The 16,505-nt window shown below is 37.6% G+C and overlaps 1 protein-coding gene and 1 pseudogene across 1 annotated transcript in view; both read right to left on the reverse strand.

The window, feature by feature from the left end:
• Positions 1-16,505, reverse strand: part of Ca-alpha1D (Ca[2+]-channel protein alpha[[1]] subunit D) — a 6,221,746-nt gene that overhangs the window by 3,706,776 nt on the left and 2,498,465 nt on the right. The window lies entirely within an intron of this gene.
• On the reverse strand, positions 8,716-9,217 carry LOC137234334 (transmembrane protein 11 homolog, mitochondrial-like; annotated as a pseudogene).

Genomic DNA, 16,505 nt, shown 5'->3' on the forward strand with positions numbered 1-16,505 from the left:
AGTCTAAGAAAATTTTTGATCTTAACGGAAAAATTTGTTTTAAAAAAATTTTGAGCATTTTAATATAATTTAGTTTTTCTTTGATTTACAAAATATTTTTAATTTTTATGCCATTTTCGTCGATACCGTTAATATTTTTTTTTAATTCTTTTAGATTTTAACATTAAAAAATTTTTTTTTCAATAGGGCATTTTAATTAAAAAAAATATATATTCAAATTAAAATTTTTGACATTTTATTAAAATTGAAATTAATTTTTTTGGATTTTACTTTACAGAGTGTTGTCTAAAATTATATTTTATGCTTTTTTTCTATTTTTCGGTTTAGTTTGCGTCATTTTCAAAGCTGACATCAAACTTTTTGTAAAAAGAAATTTGTTCATCCTACTATATTTATAAAAAAATCCTAAGCAAAAATGGAATTTTTGCTAATAGTTAAGCGTCGCAAGGCCGCTCAATTTATTCTAGAAATTTAAAAATATACTTATAAAAGATTAGTTGTTTCCGCTTGCTGCTGGTCCTTGTGCCATATAAAAGGTTTCTTTATTTGTTGTTCCTCTACTGATGATCTTTATTTGCTAACGTATCTCCTTTTTATTCCACTTGAATTATGCCCGCTCGTTGCCAGTGGGTAATGCTGATCCTCCTCACCTTGAGATTTGTTAAAAATTCGCACAAAAAGGCTCCAATTGTTGAAATTCCAATTTCTGCTGTTGCCAAATATTAGTATCATTTATATTGTTTACATGTCCTGGATTGTTACGAAGGCTGACTTTGCCCACCAGTATGAACACTCGCTTAAATTTGAGCGTTTATGTCAATAGAATTTTTCCTTTTTGCCTTACAGGTAAGTAATCCTGAATTTTACTTTTTCACTTTTAGGCTTGGCGGAATTTCTAGCAGTTAGATTATTTTGGCAGTTTTGCCGATATTAATCTAAACTGGCAGGATCGCCATGTTGTGAGTTGAAAGGTGAATCCTGTTTGGTTTATATCCAGGATTTTCCTCCAGCTAGATCTTTAGCAGTTTCGCCAATTTTGATCTAGACTGGCAGGATCGCCATGTAGAATAAAGTTGAACAAAAATGATTAAGAGCCGAACGCTGATGAGTAGCGTTTGATCGCAATTGTTGCAATTGTTCTTTATTGACGAGATTCATTACTATTTATACAGAAGTTCTTAACCTATGCATACTTACATACTTACATTAATATTTACATACCAAAGCTGCATGACTCAATAGTAAGGAATGCTTGTCAGCAAATTATTGACCTACATATTGCCAATATGATTCCCGCTTGAGCATTTTGGTATGACGCATTAATGCATTAGGTGACTTAGTGAAAGCGAATGAACTTATGGTAGTTACCTGGGTCAATGAACGCGCGTTTGTAATGTTAAGCGTGTTTGAAATGGGGTGAATTCCACGCGATACTACAATATGTGTGCAAAGTGTGATAATTCATAGTGGTAATAAGGCCAATTGACCTTATGGCCGTTGACCTTATGTCACCACACCATCACATTAATGCATTGTCATCGAGCCTTGATTTATGTGCAAAGTTTCAATAAAACTTATGTCCATTCAAATTTGTAATAAGGCCAATTGACCTTATGGCCGTTGATCTTATGTCACCACACCATCACAATAATGCATTGTCATCGAGCCCTGACACGTGCGCAAAGTTTCGATCAAACTTATGGCCATTCAAATTGGTAAAAGGCCAATTGACCTTATGTCACGACACCATCACATCAATGCATTGTCATCGATCCTTGATACGTATGCAAAGTTTCAAATTAATCAGACTTCTAGAAACCGGTGAAAATTAAGCTCATAGAGTCCGTTACATAGATACAGGCCAAGCTAATAAAAGCGTGTTAAAAAAGGGCTCCAGTATGCTCTTTCGTAGATGTGCCATGCATCCACTTCTATCATTAATAAAGGAATGCTTTTTTCGCATTATGTGCAAGGTTTAAAATCTATGGCCATTTGGGGTGGTCATAAATTCAATTGACCTTATCTCCGTTTACCTTATGTCATCCCACCATCACATTAGTGCATTGTCATCGAGCCTTGATACGTGTGCAAAGTTTCAATCAAACGTATGGCCATTCAAAGTGGTAATAAGGCCACTTGACCTTATGGCCGTTGACCTCATGTCACCACACCATCACATTAATGCATTGTCATCGACCCTTGATACGTGTGCAAAGTTTCAATCAAACTTATGGCCATTCAAAGTGGTAATAAAGCCAATTGACCTTATGGCCGTTAACCTCATGTCACCACACCATCACATTAATGCATTGTCATCGGCCCTTGATACGTGTGCAAAGTTTCAATCAAACTTATGGCCATTCAAAGTGGTAATAAGGCCAATTGATCTTATGGCCCTTGAACGTATGTCACCACACGATCACATTAATGCATTGTCATCGACCCTCGATACATGTGCAAAGTTTAAATCAAACTTATGGCCATTCAAAGTGGTAATAAGGCCAATTTACCTTATGGCCGTTGGCCTTATGTCACCATACCTTCACATTAATGCATTGTCTTCGAGCCTTGACATGTGTGCAAAGTTTCAATCAATCTTATAGCCATTCAAAGTGGTAATAATGCCATTTGACCTTATGGCCGTTGACCTTATGTCAGCACACCATTACGTTAATGCATTGCCATCGTTCCTTGATACGTATGCAAAGTTTCAAATTAATCAGACTTCTAGAAACCGGTGAAAATAAACCTCAAAGATTCCGTTACATACAGGCCAAGCTAATAAAATCGTTTTAAAAAAAAGCTCCAGTATGCTCTTTCGTAGATGTGCCATACATCCACTTCTATCATTAATAAATAATAGTTTAAAAAAACTAAAAAAACACGCTTTTAAAGCTAACCGACCTAAAAAGTAGAAAATAATTTTCAATTAAAAAGAGTTTATATAACAGTAGTAGAAGGTTAAACAATCATTTATAGTTAATCACCTAAAAATAAAATTATAATAAAATTTAAGTTATTACCAGAACAATTTAATTCAGAGTAAAAAGCGTGGGGTGCATTTGACATTTCATATCTTTCCTCTCAGATAGTTGCCAATAGAATGATTGCAACATTCAATATCAAGCACCCCACGCTTTTTACTGTGAATTAAATTATTCTGTTAATAACTTAAATTTTATTATAATTTTATTTTGAGGTGATTAACTATAAATAATTGTTTGACCTTCTACTACTGTTATATAAACTCTTTTTAATTGAAAATTAGGTTCTACTTTTTTGTTCGGTTAGCTATAAAAGCGTGTTTTTTTAGTTTTTTTTTAAACTATTATTTATTTTAAATTTTTTAGTTTAAGTAATTTTAAAAATTTTTGTCGAGAGTGATGAAACCTCGAAACGCCAGCGGTCCATGGATGAATCCAACCCCACGGCACAGAAAAGGGCTAAAACGCAGGGAGGCTGGACGCGGTCTTTCGACGAAGTTGCCAAGGGTCGGCAGATCATTGGCACTATAGACGAGATCAGCGAAAATGGCAGGATCCCGAAACAACAGTGGAAGTGGATCGAGGGCGCGCTCGCTACGGTGGCCGTTAAGGTTAAGAAAGACAACCCTGGTCCACCGCCATCTTACACAGATGCATGTTAGTTTCAGGGCAATGCCAAGCTAATTGGCTGTGACGACGCCAGGTCGGTTAACCTCGATAGGGCCGCCGTCACGCTGATAGGGGTGGTATAACCGGGCGCGCGCCTCAAGGTAGAGGAGGCGCGTGATATCCCCTCACTACCAAGGGCTAGAGCCTGGGTTCCAGTGACGCCAACGGACCCAGCTGACATCCTGAAGCTGCTCCAGGAGTACAACCCGCCAGAGGTTTGGAAGTCAACCCGGATAAAACCAAGCTTGTCCTCTTCACGAGGAGGTACAAAGTACCAAATCTTACACCGCGAAGAATTGGGGGTGCGTTCTTAGCGTTTAGCGTTCAAGTCAAGTATTTGGGAGTCATTCTGGATAGGAAGCTATTATGGAGTGACCATATAGTGGAGCAATCCAAGAAGGCAGAAGCAGAGCTGTTTACCTGCAAGAGGGCAATTGGCACCTCCTGGGGTTTCTCATTGCGCCCGATTCTTCTTTATGATGCCTTGGTGGCCTGCACTACCTAAAAGTACGTATCTTAAAATGCTTCAAAAGGTGCAACGGAGTTCGGAGCTCTGCATTGCCGGGGCTCTCGGCTGTACTTTAAATCAAATTTAAATCAAAATTATGGCCATTCAAAGTGGTAATAAGGCCAATTGACCTTATGGCCGTTGGCCTAATGTCACCACACCTTCACATTAATGCATTGCCTTCGAGCCTTGACATGTGTGCAAAGTTTCATTCCAACTTATAGCCATTCAAAGTGGTAATAAGGCCATTTGACCTTATGGCCGTTGACCTTATGTCACCACACTATCACATTAATGCATTGTCATCGAGCCTTGATACGTGTGCAAAGTTTCAATCAAACTTATGGCCATTTGGGGTGGTCATAAGTTCAATTGACCTCATGTCCGTTAATCTTATGTCACCCCACCATCACATTATTGCATTGTCATCGAGCCTTGATACGTGTGCAAAGTTTCAATCAAACTTATGGCCATTCAAAGTGGTAATAAGGCCAATTGACCTTATAGCCGTTGACCTTATGTCAACACACCATTTCATTAATGCATTGTCATCGACCCTTGATACGTGTGCAAAGTTTCAATCAAACTTATGGCCATTCAAAGTGGTAATAAGGCCAATTGACCTTATGTCACCACACCATCACATTAATGCATTGTAATCGAGCCTTGATACGTGTGCAATGTTTCAATCAAACTTATGGCCATTCAAAGTGGTAATAAAGCTAATTGACCTTATGGCCGTTGACCTTATGTCACCACACCATCATATTAATGCATTGTCATCGAGCCTTGATACGTGTGCAAAGTTTCAATCAAACTTAAGGCCATTTAAAGTGGTAATAAGGCCAATTGACCTTATGGCCGTTGACCTTATGTCACCACACCATCACATTAATGCATTGTCATCGACCCTTGATACGTGTGCAAAGTTTCAATCAAACTTATGGCCATTCAAAGTGGTAATAAGGCCAATTGACCTTATGGCCGTTGACCTTATATCACCACACCATCACAGTGCTGCATTGTCATCGAGCCCTGATATGTGTGCAAAGTTTCAATCAAACTTATGGCTATTCAAAGTGGTAATAAGGCCAATTGACCTTATGGCCGTTGATATTATGTCACCACGCCATCACATTAATGCATTGTCATCGATCCTTGATACGTGTGCAAGGTTTCAATCAAACTTATGGCCATTCAAAGTGTAATAAGGCAATTGACCTTATGGCCGTTGACCTTATTAGATTAGATTAGATAAGATTTATTAATTTTCTTTCAAATCAAAATAATTTTTACATTTTACATATTAAAATTGCCACTTAAATTAATACATTGAAATTGAAAGAAAATTAAGGCATTCTGTAAAGTTATCTAAAACTTTAGTTTTGAATGCAATCTCAAAAAAATTAATGAATACATACAAATGTGTGTGGGCTGAAAATAGTTAATAAGTTGAAGTTAAAGTTACAAAATGTAAAATAAAATGTATAACAATAGAAAATAACAATGTTGAATTTAAATTACTAAGTGGCAGGGTTCAGCAAAGTTTTGATGTCGTCGTGTGACTGCTCTAATAAAAATGATTTGATATGTTTTAAAAATTCACGCATATTTCTAATGACACGTGTAGACGCAGGTAGCGTATCGAGCTGAAAAAATGTTTGTTGTTAAGAAAAGAAGGAATTCTACTTTTAACAAGCTTTTCAAAAGTTTTGGAAATAGAAGAAAGTAAAGAGATTGGTCGGTAATTGTTTATATCTTTTTTGTTCCCCTTTTTATATAAAGGAATGACAACAGCACATTTTAAATCAGTAGGAAAAGTTCCAGAGTACACGCCTTTGTTAAACAAATAAATTAAAATGTCAACCAAATTTAAAGCGACTTTTTTCAAAACCTGATTTGAAACTCCATCAGAGCCACAAGATCTGGAGTTGTCCAACGATTTTACTACCTTCAGTCATTCAGTGCCAGTAAAAGGTTCAAAGAAAAAACTACTACCTAAATTTGAAATAACTGAGTTATTCATTGAAAGTTCGTATGTATAAGTAGTTGTATAAGTTTGCCCGATCGCTGAAAAGTGACTATTAAAAAGATTTGCTACAGTATTGGTATCAGAAATATTTAGGCCACTATTGCATAAAACAATTGATGAGTCAATTGCTTTAGGACTCCGATTTAAAAGGCTGTTTATAAAATTCCATTCCTTTTTTGGGTTTCCGAACGACGACCTGAATTCATTTCGATAGAAACTGTCGCGTTCCGATCGTACTTCTTTTCTTAACCTTCTACAAAGATCTCTATGTCGACTACGAAACCTTGTATTCGAAGGATTTTTAGTGCTCTTTCTTCCAAGCTTGTTTTTAAGGCGAATCTTTTTCATCAACTGCTTACTTATCCAAGGTTTTAACCTTATATCAGATCTAGGTGGTGTGACGGAGAAGCTTGCAGCCTGAATGTGGCTTATAAAAGTATTTAAAAAAATGTGGTATGCATTGGATACGTCTTTCTCAGCAAAAACTTTGCCCCAGGACTCAAACCGTAAGCTTTGATTAAGCAAACCGAAATTAATCTTGGTTAATTTTGAACTCGTGTTACTTCTATTTATGCTTTTTTTGCATGCAATATTTATTACTATACCAGTCATAGTATGATCTGCAATTTTGAAGTCAAGGTTTATGCCGGAAATATTTTTAAAAGTACTACAGCTGCTGCGACCAAAAACATGGTCGATGCAGCTTCCAGAAACACTATGAGTAGATACATTTAAGAATGATGTTAAACCATGATTAGCCATAAGCGTTAGGTGGTTATCAGTTGTATCACTCAGTATGAGGATATCCAAATTAAAGTCACCTAAAATAATGAAATTGCCTGAATTCTCGCTACAAAGAAGAGTTGATATGATTTGTCAGATATGATTAAGGAAATCTTGTAATGTTATCTCGATATATTCACACTCGTAAATATTTCGAACAAAAACTCCAACACCATCTGCAGAATATTGGTCATTAGTGTTAGCAAAAAAGTATAGCCAGGTATCGTGAAGTCTCGTATTTCATGAGAGTATATCCATATTTCAGAAACAAAAATTAAATCGGGTTTGTTTTTAAACAACTCAAAATGACAGACCAAAATATCAAAATTTTGCCGAAGACTGCGTATATTTTGGTGAATAACAACAAAAGAGTCACTAGTACTACCCAATAAATTTAAATCATTAATAGGCGTGTTTATGGCATCGCTGTCATTATTTAGGAAATTTAAAAATACTATTAATTTTGATGATAAATAATTATATAAATCTGAGTTATTTTTGACAAATCGTCAAAAGTTCTTAAAGCAACAGCCTCGCCATTATCAGCCTTTTTTATCATGATTTTTCCATTTTTCAACCACAGATACTTATAACTTTTCGTTTTTTTTTTTGCCGATGTAAACAAAGCTCTATTGAAATTAGTGAGACTGTCATTTATGTAAATATTGAGTTTGTTTACATCACCAAAAAGCTCAGTGGTTAATTTTCCTTTGCCTTTCGTTTACTAGACATCACTTTTCTCTTCATCTCAATAGAAGCAAAGTGAACAGGCAGCACATTACCCAAATGAGAAGATCCATTTCTCTTCTGTAGTTTTTTAATATAACATCTGCTTAAATCTTCTGTCGTCACAGTTATACCCAAAGCAGAGCTCAAAATCTTTTTTTTTGCATTCACTGGCATTCTCACTTGCTATCTGCGGCACACCAACAATGTCGACAGCGCTGCTCAGCAGTTGTTGCTCTCTCCAGTTCAATGCACTTTCAAGCTTGCATACTTTAACACACAGTTTTCAGTTTTCCTCTTTGAGCTCCTTTACAATGTTGAGATAATCAGTATTTTGATTCTTCAAACTAATGATCTCGTCATACAACAACTGCAAAGTTATTTCTTTCGTGCCTGTATCGTTATTATTATGCACTTGCACTTACTGACGGAGGTGGGAACCACCTGCGTTGGTGTTGTTATTATTGTTATTAGTTTTGGGAATATTTGCGCTGTTATTTTCAAATGTCTTTTGCGTTTGTTGTTTCTGTACGTCTTGCATATTCTGCTTTTGTTTAGAAGGCGCCGATGACATTATTTGTTTGATGTTTGTGAGGCAGTCTTCGTTGCGGAAAATTAATATATTAAATATAATATAGAAAAAAATATTGGGATATTTGTCCATCAACGACTTTCTCAAATAATTTGACTGCTTTACACTGAGCTTATGCGGATTTTTATCGTTGGCGCATGTACATACGTACATTTTTTATAGATATTTAAGCTTCTTACGCATAGGCTGTTTGCGCGTTTACTTGGTGTGTGGAAATTTTTTTGGGATAATTTGTTGCGCTCAGATTTTTTTGGCTGGGTTGTTGCATGCATGGCATATACATTTTGCAGCCTTAATATTCTACTTAATTTCTTCTTTTCACTTTTTTCGCGATGACGAATCACATACTCGTATCACATGCAACTCTCACTACTACACAGTTTACGACAATATACTGCTGGCCTGTGTTGATGAGCTAAAGCTACTTGTATGCGCGCCAGATTTGCCATGCACAAAATGCTGCTGAGAATAATGTGATGCTACGATGCAAGCACTTGGTTTTGGTATTTGGTGAATATCCTAAGATCATAGGCGCCGATACGTCTCCTAGTGGTAATTTTCTAAGAATTTCTTTATCGCTTTCTACCTGATACTGGCAGCAGGGATCATAATTCCATGATACTGTATACAAGCCCGTGCAAAACAGCGATACAGCGCAAATGGGAGCAGCAATGAAATGCAAATGAAGCTAATCCTGACACTACCGCTGTTTTGTGTAAGCAATTGCCTACAGTTATCCAACGTCCAGTCTCATCACCCAGCCTTAGTGGCTCAATTATTATATAATCCACCTAAGCCTCCAACGCTTTATCCAGTTCTGCTTGGAAACGTTCATGTGCGTTGGTGCTTTCGTAGACTTCTCGAATAATACGAATAGTGGGCGCTGCTGTTGACCTCTCTTCTGTATTTTTTCCATTTGTCGACGGGTTTGCAATATTTTTTTTAATTTAATCGTGCTGCAGCTTCCTTCGAAAAGCCCACAAATCCCTCCCCACAATCACATTAATGCATTGTCATTGACCCTTGATACGTGTGCAAAGTTTCAATCAAACTTATGGCCATTCAACGTGGTAATAAGGCCAGTTTACCTTATGGACGTTGACATTATGTCACCACACCATCACATTAATGCATTGTCATCGGTCCTTGATACGTGTGCAAAGTTTCAATCAAACTTATGGCCATTCAAAGTGGTAATAAGGCCAATTGGCCTAATGGCCCTTGACCTTATGTCACCACACCATCACATTAATGCATTGTCATCGAGCCTTGATACGTGTGCAAAATTTCAATCAAACTTCTGGACATTCAAAGTGGTAATAAGGACCATTAAACTTATGGCCGTTGACCTTATGTCACCACACCATCACAATAATGCATTGTAATCGAGCCCTGACACGTGTGCAAAGTTTCAGTCAAACGTGTGGCCATTCAAAGTGGTAATAAGGCCAACTGACCTTATGGCCGTCGAACTTATGTCACCACACCATCACATCAATGCATTGTCATCGGTCCTTGATACGTATGCAAAGTTTCAAATTAATCAGACTTCTAGAAACCGGTGAAAATTAAGCTCAAAGATTCCGTTACATAGGTACATTCCAATATAGCATTATGCGTCATGCCCACTAAGAAATACATTTGCGGCATTACGTATCATGAACTTCTATGCCAATACATTTTTTCTGAACCGAACACACAATAATAACATAATCATTTTACAATATTGGGCGACATAAATTACATTGACCTCGCACAAGCGGCGAGCCAACATCAATGGAATGCCGAATATGAAACCCTTGTCTGTTCACACCCTAATTAGTCAATCACCCCGATCAATGCACTTGCCGATTGTCTATGTTAGACTCTCACATAAATATGTACATACAATCCATTTGCAGTGTTTACTTTGTTAATATGAATTAACCAAATATGCACATACAAAAATTTTACATAATGCATACAAGCATCAATCTGCTGGCGTTGCAGTACAAATCTATACATATGAATATCAACAATACAAACTTAGAAATAAGAATATCAATAGTACAAACTTAGTAAGTAAATATCAATAATACAAATCTACATGAACACTTACACTACATACCTAAATACACAAATACTGACAATACAAATTTCCACATTTTTAATTCATATATATTAGGTTAATTGCAAATGCATAGGTTAAGATATTTTGTATAAAAAGGGAAGAATTTTTGTTAATGAACAATTAATATTCTGACGCCCAAAGCGTAAATATCTCTTCATTCAAACAAGAATATTTCACCAAGCTAATAAAAGCGAGTTAGAAAAGGAATCTAGTATGCTCTTTCGTAGATGTGCCATGCATTCACTTCTATCATTAATAAAGGAATGCGTTTTTCGCATCATGTGCAAGGTTTCAAATATATGGCCATTTGGGATGGTCATAAGTTCAATTGACCTTATGTCCGTTAACCTTATGACACCCCACCATCACATTATTCCATTGTCATCGAGCCTTGATAAGTGTGCAAAGTTTCAATCAAACTTATGGCCATTCAAAGTGGTAATAAGTCCAACTGACCTTATGGCCGTTGACCTTATGTCACCACACCATCACATTAATGCATTGTCATCGACCCTTGATACGTGTGCAAAGTTTCAATCAAACTTATGGCCATTCAAAGTGGTAATAGGGCCAATTGACCTTATGGCCGTTGAACTTATGTCACCCCGCCATCACATTAATGCATTGTCATCGTTCCTTGATACGTATGCAAAGTTTAAAATTAATCAGACTTCTAGAAACAGGTGAAAATTAAGCTCAAAGATTCCGTTACATAAGTTCGGTCATAAGTTCAATTGACCTTATATCCGTTAACCTTATGTGACCCCACCATCACATTATTGCATTGTCATCGGTCCTTGATACGTATGCAAAGTTCCAAATTAATCAGACTTCCAGAAACCGGTGAAACTTAAGCTCGAAGATTCCGTTACATACAGGCCAAACAAATAAAAGCGTGTTAGTAAATGAATGCGTTTTTCGCACTATGTGACCCCACCATCACATTATTACATTATCATCGACCCTTGATACGTGTGCAATGTTTCAATCAAACCTATGGCCACTTAAAGTGGTAATAAGGCCAATTGACCCTATGGCCGTTGACCTTATGTCACCACACCATCACGTTAATGCATCGTCCTCGGTCCTTGATACGTATGCAAAGTTTCAAATTAATCAGACTTCTAGAAACTGGTGAAAATTAAGGTAAAAAATTCCGTTACATAGATACGGGCCAAGCTGATAAAATCGTATTAAAAAAGGGCTCCAGTATGCCCTTTCGTAGATGTGCCATGCATCGACTTCTACCATTAAAAACGGAATGCGTTTTTCGCATTATGTGCAAGGTTTCAAATCTATGGCCATTTGGGGTGGTCATAAGTTCAATTGACCTTATGTCCGTTAAACTTATGTCACCCCACCATCACATTATTGCATTCTCATCATTCCTTGATACGTGTGCAAAGTTTCAATCAAACTTATAGCCATTCAAAGTGGTAATAAGGCCAATTGACCTTATGGCCGTTGACCTTATGTCACCACACCATCACATTAATGCATTGTCATCGTTCCTTGATACGTATGCAAAGTTTCAAATTAATCAGACTTCTAGAAACCGGTGAAAATTAAGCTCAAAAACTCCGTTACATACAGGCCAAGCTAATAAAAACGTGTTAAAAAGGGCTCCAGTATGCTCTTTCGAGCCTGGATATGGATATTACTCTGGCAATGGATATTAAGTATATTTAAATTAGTTAAAATTTAGAATAACTTGAGCGGCTCTGCGACGCTTAACCATTGGCAAAAATTATATTTTTTCCTAGGATTTTTTTTTGTACAATAGGAAATATTAAAGAATAAAATTTATATATGTAAGGATTTAAAAGAAAACAAGTAAGGAAGGCTAAGTTCGGGTGTAACCGAACATTACATACCCAGTTGAGAGCTATGGAGACAAAATAAGGGAAAATCACCATGTAGGAAAATGAACCTAGGGTAACCCTGGAATGTGTTGTTTGTACGATATGGGTATCAAATGAAAGGTGTTAATGAATATTTTAAAAGGGAGTGGGCCTTAGTTCTATAGGCGGACGGCTTTTCGAGATATCGCCATAAAGGTGGACCAGGGGTGACTCTAGAATTTGTTTGTACGATATGGGTATCAAATGAAAGGTGTTAATGAGTATTTTAAAAGGGAGTGGGCATTAGTTCTATAGGTGGACGCTTTTTCGAGATGTCGCCATAAAGGTGGACCAGGGGTGACTCTAGAATTTGTTTGTACGACATGGGTATCAAATGAAAGGTGTTAATGAGTATTTTAAAAGGGAGTGGGCCTTAGCTCTATAGGTGGACGCCTTTTCGGGATATCGTTATAAAGGTGGACCAGGGGTGACTCTAGAATGCGTTTGTACAATATGGGTGTCAAACGAAAGGTGTTAATGAGTGTTTTAAAAGGGAGTGGGCCTTAGTTTTATAGGTGGACGCCTTTTCGAGATATCGCCATTAAGGTGGACTGGGATGACTCTAGAATGCGTTTGTACAATATGGGTGTCAAACGAAAGGTGTTAATGAGTATTTTAAGAGGGAGTGGGCCTTAGTTTGAAAGGTGGACGCCTTTTCGGGATATCGTTATAAAGGTGGACCAGGGGTGACTCTAGAATGCGTTTGTACAATATGGGTGTCAAACGAAAGGTGTTAATGAGTATTTTAAAAGGGAGCGGGCCTTAGCTCTAACCCTGGAATGTGTTGTTTGTACGATATGGGTATCAAATGAAAGGTGTTAATGAATATTTTAAAAGGGAGTGGGCCTTAGTTCTATAGGCGGACGGCTTTTCGAGATATCGCCATAAAGGTGGACCAGGGGTGACTCTAGAATTTGTTTGTACGATATGGGTATCAAATGAAAGGTGTTAATGAGTATTTTAAAAGGGAGTGGGCCTTAGTTCTATAGGCGGACGCCTTTTCGAGATATCGCCATAAAGGTGGACCAGGGGTCACACTAGAATTTGTTTGTACGATATGGGTATCAAATGAAAGGTGTTATTGAGTATTTTAAAAGGGAGTGGGCCTTATTTCTATAGGTGGACGCTTTTTCGAGATGTCGCCATAAAGGTGGACCAGGGGTGACTCTAGAATTTGTTTGTACGACATGGGTATCAAACGAAAGGTGTTAATGAGTATTTTAAAAGGGAGTGGGCCTTAGCTCTATAGGTGGACGCCTTTTCGGGATATCGTTATAAAGGTGGACCAGGGGTGACTCTAGAATGCGTTTGTACAATATGGGTGTCAAACGAAAGGTGTTAATGAGTGTTTTAAAAGGGAGTGGGCCTTAGTTTCATAGGTGGACGCCTTTTCGAGATATCGCCATAAAGGTGGACTGCGATGACTCTAGAATGCGTTTGTACAATATGGGTGTCAAACGAAAGGTGTCAATAAGTATTTTAAGAGGGAGTGGGCCTTAGTTTGAAAGGTGGACGCCTTTTCGGGATATCGTTATAAAGGTGGACCAGGGGTGACTCTAGAATGCGTTTGTACAATATGGGTGTCAAACGAAAGGTGTTAATGAGTATTTAAAAGGGAGTGGGCCTTAGCTCTATAGGTGGACGCCTTTTCGGGATATCGTTATAAAGGTGGACCAGGGGTGACTCTAGAATGCGTTTGTACAATATGGGTGTCAAACGAAAGGTGTTAGTGAGAGTTTTAAAAGGGAGTGGGCCTCAGTTCTATGGGTGGACGCCTTTTCGAGATATCGCCATAAAGGTGGACCAGGGGTGACTCTAGAATTTGTTTGTACGATATGGGTATCAAATGATAGGTGTTAATGAGTATTTTAAAAGGGAGTGGGCCTTAGTTTTATGGGTGGACGCCTTTTCGAGATATCGCCATAAAGGTGGACCAGGGTTGACTCTAGAATACGTTTATACAATATGGGTATAAAACGAAAGGTGTTAATGAGTATTTTAAAAGGGAGAGGGCCTTAGTTCTATGGGTGGACGCCTTTTCGAAATATCGATATAAAGGTGGACCAGGGGTGACTCTAGAATTTGTCTGTACGATATGGGTATCAAACGAAAGGTGTTAATGAGTATTTTAAAAGGGAGTGGCCTTAGTTCAATAGGTGGACGCCTTTTCGAGATATCGCCATAAAGGTGGACCAGGGGTGACTTTAGAATTTGTTTACGATATGGGTATCAAATGAAAGGTGTTAATGAGTATTTTAAAAGGGAGTGGGCCTTAGTTCTATAGGTGGACGCCTTTTCAAGATATCGCCATAAAGGTGGACCAGGGGTGACTTTAGAATTTGTTTACGATATGGGTATTAAATGAAAGGTGTTAATGAGTATTTTAAAAGGGAGTGGGCCTTAGTTCTATAGGTGGACGCCTTTTCGAGATATCGCCATAGAGGTGGACCAGGGATGACTCTAAAATACGTTTATACAATATGGGTATCAAACGAAAGGTGTTAATGAGTATTTTAAAAGAGAGTGGGCCTTAGTTCTATGGGTGGAGGCCTTTTCGAAATATCGATATAAAGGTGGACCAGGGGTGACTCTAGAATTTGTTTGTACGATATGGGTGTCAAATGAAAGGTGTTAATGAGTATTTTAAAAGGGAGTGGGCCTTAGTTCTATAGGTGGACGCCTTTTCGAGATATCGCCATAAAGGTGGACCAGGGGTGACTTTAGAATTTGTTTACGATATGGGTATCAAATGAAAGGTGTTAATGAGTATTTTAAAAGGGAGTGGGCCTTAGTTCTATAGGTGGACGCCTTTTCAAGATATCGCCATAAAGGTGGACCAGGGGTGACTTTAGAATTTGTTTACGATATGGGTATCAAATGAAAGGTCTTAAGGAGTATTTTAAAAGGGAGTGGGCCTTAGTTCTATAGGTGGACGCCTTTTCGAGATATCGCCATAAAGGTGAACCAGGGGTGACTTTAGAATTTGTTTACGATATGGGTATCAAATGAAAGGTGTTAATGAGTATTTTAAAAGGGAGTGGGCCTTAATTCTATACGTGGACGCCTTTTCGAGATATCGCCATAAAGGTGGGCCAGGGATGACTCTAGAATGCGTTTATACAATATGGGTGTCAAACGAAAGGTGTTAATGAGTATTTTAAAAGGGAGAGGGCCTTAGTTCTATGGGTGGACGCCTTTTCGAAATATCGATATAAAGGTGGACCAGGGGTGACTCTAGAATTTGTTTGTACGATATGGGTATGAAATGAAAGGTGTTAATGAGTATTTTAAAAGGGAGTGGGCCTTAGTTCTATAGGTGGACGCCTTTTCGGGATATCGTTATAAAAGGGGACCAGGGTTGACTCTAGAATGCGTTTGTACATTATGAGTATCAAACGAAAGGTGATAATGAGTATTTTAGAAGGGAGTGGGCCTTAGTTCTATAGGTGAACGCCTTTTCGATATATCACCATAAAGGTGGACCAGGGGTGACTCTATAATGTGTTTGTACAATATGGGTGTCAAATTAAAGGTATTAATAACGATTTTAAAAGGGAGTGGTGGTAGTTGTATATGTGAAAGCGTTTTCGAGATTTCGACCAAAATTTGGACCAGGGTGACCCAGAACATCATCTGTCGGGTACCGCAAATTTATTTATATATGTAATACCATGAATAGTATTCCTGCCATGATTCCAAAGGCTTTCGATTTAGCCCTGCAGAACTTTTTCATTTTCTTCTACTTAATATGGTAGGTGTCACACCCATTTTACAAAGTTTTTTTCTAAAGTTATATTTTGCGTCAATAAAACAATGAAATTACCATGTTTTATACCGTTTTTCGTATTTGGTATAGAATTATGGCATTTTTTTCATTTTTCGTAATTTTCGAAATCGAAAAAGTGGGCGTGGTCATAGTCGGATTTCGGCCATTTTTTATACCAATACAAAGTGTGTTCAGATAATTATGTGAACTGAGTTTAGTAAAGATATATCGATTTTTGCTCAAGTTATCGTGTTAACGGCCGAGCGGAAGGACAGACGATATACTGTGTATAAAAAATGGGCCTGGCTTCAACCGATTTCGCCCTTTTTCACAGAAAACAGTTATCGTCCTTGAATCTATGCGCCTACAAAATTTCACAAGGATTGGTAAATATTTGTTCGACTTATGGCATTAAATGTATCCTAGACAAATCA

The sequence above is a fragment of the Eurosta solidaginis genome, chromosome X (genome assembly GCF_040869045.1).
Source record: "Eurosta solidaginis isolate ZX-2024a chromosome X, ASM4086904v1, whole genome shotgun sequence".
Classification (NCBI taxonomy): Eukaryota; Metazoa; Arthropoda; class Insecta; order Diptera; family Tephritidae; genus Eurosta; species Eurosta solidaginis.